Genomic DNA, 8,487 nt, shown 5'->3' on the forward strand with positions numbered 1-8,487 from the left:
GCTCACAAGCTGTAGAGAATTGCGATGAGCATAACAAAGGGGAAAAAATGCCTTTTAGTCAGGAACCCTCGTAGGCCCAATGTTGCACTGGATAGGCAGAACCTAGTGATATCGTTCACTCGGGATAACCAGACACATGGCTAGAACTCCACAAAGGCACCACCTCAACCTGCTCTGTGACTGGAGAGTCTCCTCACAGACTGTCCCCTAAACAGGAGACTACTGTGAGAAGGACCTGACCTCCAGCTTAGATATAGCACACATGAGAGCAACCTCAGGGAGACAGGCTTGGAGCCATAGTTAGGAACGTAGAGTGAGATTTTTGTGTGATTAACCTCAGTGTAATAAAAATATAACGTTTTTCCTCCATCTTTATTAAATTGGGTATTTCTTATTTACATTTCAATTGTTATTCCCTTTCCCAGTTTCCAGGCCAACATCCCCCAGCCCCCTCCCCTTCTCTGTGTGTGTTCCCCTCCCCATCCTCCCCCCATTACCACCCTCCCCACAACAATCTCATTCACTGGGGGTTCAGTCTTGGCAGGACCCAGAGCTTCCCCTTCCACTGGTGCTCTTACTAGGATATTCATTGCTACCTATGAGGTCAGAGTCCAGGGTCAGTCCATGTATAGTCTTTAGGTAGTGGCTTAGTCCCTGGAAGCTCTGGTTGCTTGGCATTGTTGTACATATGGGGTCTCGAGCCCCTTCAAGCTCTTCCAGTCCTTTCTCTGATTCCTTCAACGGGGGTCCCGTTCTCAGTTCAGTGGTTTGCTGCTGGCATTCGCCTCTGTATTTGCTGTATTCTGGCTGTGTCTCTCAGGAGAGATCTACATCCAGTTCCTGTCTGCCTGCACTTCTTTACTTCATCCATCTTATCTAGTTTGGTGGCTGTATATGTATGGGCCACATGTGAGGCAGGCTCTGAATAGGTGTTCCTTCTGCCTCTGTTTTAAACTTTGCCTCCCTACTCCCTCCCAAGGGTATTCTTGTTCCCCTTTTAAAGAAGGAGTGAAGCATCTGCATTTTGGTAACCCAATCACAGAAAAACACACATGGTATGCACTCATTGATAAGTGGATATTAACCCAAATGCTTGAATTACCCTAGATGCACAGAACACATGAAAATATAACTTTTATTACACCAACTACTTGCATCTACTTTCTTACTCATGACAAAGATACAGCTGTGCTGGTCATGGGATTGGGGAAAGAGAAGACAGGCTGCTATTCTTTCTCTACTCATGATTTGGGACCATGGGAAAGGGAAAGTAGGCTAGTGCATCTGTAGGGTTGGTCTGGGGACCAACCATAGTGACATCACCCATAGGTTTATTACACCTGCTCTGTCTTGTGGTTCACTCCAGAGTCTGCATTTTAGCAAGACTCTCGGGTGGTTCCTGAACGGACAAAGTTGTGATACACGCAGCAGTCGGGACTGCTTCGCATTCACCTGCTTTATCTTCCTAAAGCAGATTGACTCTTCCTGGGCTCCTGTAGGAGAGAGAGAGAGCTCAGACCCTTCAGGAAAGAACACGAGAGTCCTGGGAGAGAACCTGGCTGATTCCAGGGTTATCTGTGTGTGACCCACAGTGTGGCTCTCTGAGTTCTTCCTCACAGATGGACTGTGAGCATGTTAGTGAAAGAAGTGTGCCAGGAACCTTTCCCAACCTCTCTAGAGCGAGGTTGCACCGATGAAAGAAAAGCAAATGTGGCGCCTGCTTAACAATGCTTTAAAGATCGCTTCTCGGCCTTTTGGCTAAGATCAAGTGTAACAATGCTTTAAAGAAATCCCTGTTCTTTTGGTATTTGTGACTCTATAAATAATAGGGAAGGAATATCTCCACTTGTTGTTTTTCTTTACTTTAGATGTTTAAAAATACAGATGCAATGACCTCTGCTCCAGGGAAGACAAAGCAAGCGTAATTGAAAATCTGTAATAACAGAGATGAGAATCCTCCAGTCTCAGCTGAAGTTGGAAAAACTACTGTGTTCACTCCCTTTTTAAAAATATTTATTTTGGGGCTGGGGATTTAGCTCAGTGGTAGAGCGCTTACCTAGGAAGCGCAAGGCCCTGGGTTCAGTCCCCAGCTCCGAAAAAAAGAACCAAAAAAAAAAATTTATTTTATGTATATGAGTACACTGTAGCTGTCTTCAGACACACCAGCATAGGGCAACAGAACCCATTACAAATGGTTGTGAGCCACCATGTGGTTGCTGGGATTTGAACTCAGGACCTCTGCGAGAGCACAGCCAGAGCTCTAACCTGCTGAGCCATCTCTCCAGCCCATTCACTCACTTTTTAATGAGCTGCACCTCCCCCAGGACACAAACTTGGCAATGTTGTCCACTTTGGTAGAGGGTAGAAATCCCTATGGCCAATGCTTAGATATTTGGAATTTAACTTATAAAAGAAAGAAAGAGGGGAACCCATTAACAGCTCTTCTCCTGTCTTTCAGAATCTGTCTTATTATGCTGGAAATCAACCTAGAGTCTAGCCCAAAACTTAAGATTTGAATCATACTGGATTTCAGCAAAATCTAAAGATCCAGGGTAGGAGGTTGTTGGGGTGGGAGGTGGAGGGTGAAATCCTTTTTTAGTATCTCCTTTTTTCCTTTCTCCTCTATACATTTTCATTAAAAACAAAACAAAGAAAACAAAACTAGCACATCAAAGCACCCAACACATTGGGAAACAACTCCCAGCCTTAGACTTTCATTCACTTGTCTATCTCTTCTATTGCTGTCCCTTTAGATTTGGGATGGGGGCGCCCTAAAGACTTCTAGCCCAACAGGGAACAGTCAGACCAGGAATGTAAATGATCTTGGGCTACCTATGCCTTCGCCTCATTCAAGGTCTAGGAATTTAGATTAATATTCCCTCAGGGTCAACCTCTCTGAATTGTATGGATTATGTCAGCTTTTCCATCTAGCTAGATACCCTGACAACCTCTGAGAAAACTGGAGTGATAGAAATGTGTACCTCCCAAGCCACTGGCTTATCGCCTCATTGTTTGTGTCCTGGCCCTCTCACACCCCACCATCACCACCACCGCCACTACCACCACCGCCTGGGTCTGTCAGCATGTGTAACCAGCTCTTCCCCTTTCGCAATACCTCTCTCTGCTTTCAAGTATTTGATTCTAAAACAGAAGTTACTATTCTTGCCGTAACATAATAATTTAAGTAAATTTTGGCTCTCCAGGACATTTTCCTTAATGTCACCAGCCCATTGCTTGAATATTGTAACTCAAACTTTTTGGATCATTGCCCATGTAAATATGGAAAATGCCTGCCCTACACACACACACACACACACACACACACATACACACACACACACACACACACACACACACACACCACATACCAAGTACTTCCAGATTTTATTTTCTAGTAGGAGAAAAATTAAGTGATAAACTATAGCTCCTTAGTTGGATGGTTACTCGGTTGGTTGGTTAGTTGGTTGGATGGTTACTCGGTTGGTTGGTTAGTTGGTTGGATGGTTACTCGGTTGGTTGGTTAGTTGGTTGGATGGTTACTTGGTTGGTTGGTTAGTTGGTTGGATGGTTGCTTGGTTGGTTGGTTAGTTGGTTGAGGTTTTTGAGACTGTTTTGCGTAGTTTAGGCTGATCTAGAATTTACGATCTAGCCTAAGCTTGCCTAGAACTGGCAATCCTGGTAATCCTCCTTTTACAACCTTCAGAGCACTGTGATTAATAGGTATATATCACCTTGACTAAACACTATATATTTTATGCCAATTGTGTAGTGATAGACTGAATTATTTGTAAAAGTTTAATTTGATCAGACTACAGATCACACATGCCACTGCTGCAAGTGTGTGTGTCACACTTGCAAATATACTAAATACACAATCAACAAACTTTGATTAATGAAGCTAAACGTACAATTTTTAAATAACTAGAATCATAGCAACTGAAAGTCATAGACCATTCATAAAGACACTGATTCCATTGACAGAATTCCTTAAAAACATGTGTGGGAATTCAAGCATCAGCACGTGCTACATAATGCCAGCCTACAACGTACAAACATTACGTTAAGAATCACTTGTCAGATGAACTGGGCTTTTCATCAACTGTAATTGTTGAATTCAGTTTATAGTTGGCAACGCTCAGCTTTCTGAGTAGGTCACTAGTAAAGCACCTCTTAGCCCTCCCTGTGTAAATGGAAATCAGTGATGAAATATCTGACTTCAGTGAATAAGAGTGCTTGCAGGTGAAGAATTGTATTCAAATATCTAGCAGCAAGTGCAAAAGGCTTGGGGGCAGAGACAGATGGATCTCTGAGACTTGCTGGCTGCCAGTCTAGTGAAAGAAAGAAAGAAAGAAAGAAAGAAAGAAAGAAAGAAAGAAAGAAAGAAAGAAAGAAAGAAAGGGAGGAAGGAAGGAAGGAAGGAAGGAAGGAAGGAAGGAAGGAAGGAAGGACGAAATACGAGCAAGCAAGAAAGTTCTAGGCTCAGTGAGAGACCCTGTGCCAAGGAATAGGGTAGAGAGCAATGAAGCTGGATACCCAATATCCTCCTCTGGTGTTTGCAAGCATATGTAATGAAGTGTGTACCAAGCCTATGTATGTGTATAAGTATATATTATACACACACCCTACCATTCACATACACACTCAAAAATAATAAACACTGCGAAGGCTAAAGTTATGTTTCAGGTTTTAATCACTGTGCCTAAGAGATCTATATATATTAAAAAAAAATGCCTCTAACCTACAAGCCCCACTTGCCCAAGAACAGATAAGCTCCTGGAATGCTGGGGGCTACTGTTCACAAAGGACAGCAAGTCACATGTTTTCACTTTTGTAAACAAGGTTGGTTGCCCCAACTGCACAAGAGGTAGGTGGGAGGCACTGGTGTAGGAAATACTTCAGGGTGTATGCTTGCCCCCAGTTGAAGGACGGTGGAAGTGCATAGCCTTCTGAGTTTGCTTTTATAACGTAATTCGCAGCCCTTCTCCCGGACTCCCGGGGATGGACCTGGTCAGTGTCCATCATCCTAGCAGGTACCTAACCAAGCTTGCTTCAAACGTGGCTCAAAACTTATGAAAGTGGTCTCATTCTCACCCAGTGGGCTCGACACCTTGCTTCTTACATCCATATTGGATCTCAAAGAGAAAATATTCATGGACCTCCATTTTGAAAACCATTATATAGGTCCAGAACAGTCAGACAAATTGTTTTGTAGGGTCATCTGCTGCCTTCCTCCCACTTGACTGCTCTCTCTGCCTCCACCCTACTTTTCTACTCCCATTCTGTATCCTACTTTCTAGTTCTTTGTCATTACCTGCCTCTCAATGCCCTCTCCAAACTTCACCTTCATCCAAACCTGCCTTCATTGTTCTTGTTCTCCAAGTACATGGGAACATTCTACTCAATAGCAAACTTCAGACAGGACTGGACCATAGTAGAGCCCTCTGGAAATACCTACTGTCCTCTCTCCTGTAACACACTTCCCGTAGGGTGAGGGAGAGAGGGGACCCTGATTACATACCACCTGGGACTAGATGGCACTAGCTTCATCCGTAATATTCCACTTTCAGAATGACATTGTCAAGGCTTGTTTTGCTTTCTAAATATATAACATAATCTGAAAGTCCAGACATGAAACTATCAACCCATCCATCCATTCATCCCCCATCCATCCACCTATCCCCCATCCATCCATCCACCCATCCCCCATTCATCCCCCATCCATCCATCCATTCATCCCCCATCCATCCATCCATCCATCCATTCATCCATCCATCCATCTATCCAACAGTTATTAAGCCTCTACTAATATGCTGCTGGTGCTACTGTAGTCACTGTAGATTTGTGGTTGAGCCCATATCCAAAGCACCTTACCTTTATTGTGGATGCTTCATAGATTGCCCTTTTCTCTTCTTGTAGGAAGCTATTAGTAAGCTTCTTTCCTCTGATTAGAATATCAACAAACAAATATTGAGTACATGTATGAACTGTTTGCCATTCTAATCAAACAGTGCATTTAAAAAGTTAATTTGGTACCTATTTCAGATGGCACATAATTGTCACTAAATTGCCGAGCAATTAGATAAAGTTGTACCAATAAATCTGTTACCAGCCCCCACATTGTTTCCTGGGCTGTGTTATTTTTATTTTGCAAGATCTATCCTTGACTGCAGGCATGCAGCTCTTTCTCTTTTGCTTCTCACACTTCAGTTTCTTCAGAACCCAAGTGAAATCAATTACGACCCTAGACTGTGTTTTCCCTGGGCCTGAGTCCCATATTCCTCAGAGCCCAGACCTTTCTGGGCTTTTCCTGGTGTTCATCTTCCCTGATCCTTATCTCTGCCTGGAGGCTGGTGAGAGATAACACAAGTCAAGCAAACCTGGCTTTGAAAAGATTACAGGTTTCAAATATGCTGAGGCATCAATCAACAGGCCTCTCCACCATAGGTGATGGCACAGTGGAGATGAACGTGAGCTCTGGATGTCCTGCGTTTGCAATTTGAGAGTCTTAGAGGAAAAAAAACCCCAAATATAGCAATATATAAATACACAATACATATATATACATAATATGTACACATATAATATGTATATATTTGCATATTTGTATTTGCATATGTATATTGTGTATGTGTATATATTATATAATACAATATATCAATATATATATTAGAGACAGTGGGAGGGTTCCCAGTCAAATATGGTGAAACAATCAACTTTAAAATATTCTTATTCTTGAACCCATTCTCAACTGCAGTCAACAAAGTCAGGAATTCACAAGCACAAAGAGTGTGAAAGGAGACGCTAATAGCAGAGGAGCGATATGAATCACCTGGCGGAGACAGGCGAGCAGAGCAGAGAAACGGCAGCTGAGAATGCTTGCCCCTGCAGACCTGCACATAAGAACACCAGCAAGCTGGAGTTCACCTCTAATTACAAGGCCTGGGAGGGGCTCAGCCGGACACGGCCATTTCTCTAAGACAGCAAAAGGGTATTGATGGAACTAAGAAGAGTTGGTTAGTCATCTGTCCACAGCGCTGAGGACGAGTCTAGGTAAGGACTCCTCCTCTGTACTACACACCGGCAACCAAGGTCTCTGAGAACCTGGAGAGGAAGTAGTTCCTTACTGGAGAACTCAAAGCACACCAGACAAGTGTGATGAGCAGAGTCAAACACAAAAGAGGAAAGTCTCCTGCTCCAGTCGTTTCGGTAATTGCTTCCAGAATCTAAGTGCCTGTGAGATAAAGTCAACAATGGCTGAATTCTTTCCTGGAGAAATCAAATGGCTTCAGGGAAGCATGGGAGAGGGACATTTTTACTACTCAAGACTCTCGCAGTGAAAACGTACATGCTATCTGATTACCCTATACTAAAACTCAAGGGTTCAGAGAAGTGTCTGAGTTGGTTAAAAGTGTTTGCCACACAAACAGTGAGGACCTGGGTTCATCTCCTCAGCACCACACACACAAAAAAATGGCTGCTGGGGGTGGCATAAGGCTTGTTTGTGTAATAGTGGATATATTTTCTGGAACCAGTACTAGCAGCGAAGGACTCTTTCCTTCCAAGGAGGGTCCTCCCTGTTAACGTTAACAACTCCATGATAATGAGAAACAGCACAAATCCAGGAATCGAGGGTGTGGCTATGTCTCAGCAAAATGGTAAGTGCTGGGAAAGAGCTCTAAATACATGAGTTTGAAAATATATAATTTCTCAACTATGCAAAAAATAAGGATGCAATATGAGTTATATGAGGGGCCTCCCTAATCTAAAGGAACAAAAGCAGCTACCCTGTGAGCCAACTTGTCAGAACATTACTGAGGACAATTTAGGGAGTGGTGATCGCAGGAGATCTCACCCAGCTGAGTTTTTTGTTTATGCCTACAAAAGCAAACAGGTTCTTGAGTTCAGGATCAGCCTAGGACAGAGCAAAGTTACCCTGTGGTCTGGTGAAAAATGGAAATTTCAGGTCAGGGTCCCACCCAAATAGCCTATCATCTGTGCATAAGAGAGGCAGACAGATCTTTGAGTTATTTTGCTATGTTAAAAAAATGTATGCTTGCTGTTTCCCAAGAATCAAAGGGCTGGGGGTCACAGAATACTGATTGATAAGATAAGCAAAAGGAAACCTGGAGTAAATGACTGGATTGATATGTAAAATAAAAGACTGGACCTGGGTTCTGCAGGAGATGGGATAGCCAGAGAATTTTTTAGGGTAATAAGAGATAAAAACTGCTTGGAGAAGTGACACAAGCAAGCATGGCATGGACACAGAAAACTCTCAGAATAGCAAGTGAGCAACAAGCAGAATATACACAGAGAGCTCACCAGAGAGAACACGGAACACAGAAGCAGACTGGAAAAGTATAAAGCAGACACAGGCCGTCGGCTTGGACTCCCAATTGGACTTTGAGTCTTTCTTTTCTCAGCTCCCAGACACCTATTTCCCAGAATGCCTCTCCAAACTGAGGCTGGCCCTTGGCAACAGAGCAT

Source organism: Rattus norvegicus, chromosome 1, assembly GCF_036323735.1.
Source record: "Rattus norvegicus strain BN/NHsdMcwi chromosome 1, GRCr8, whole genome shotgun sequence".
Taxonomy (NCBI): Eukaryota; Metazoa; Chordata; class Mammalia; order Rodentia; family Muridae; genus Rattus; species Rattus norvegicus.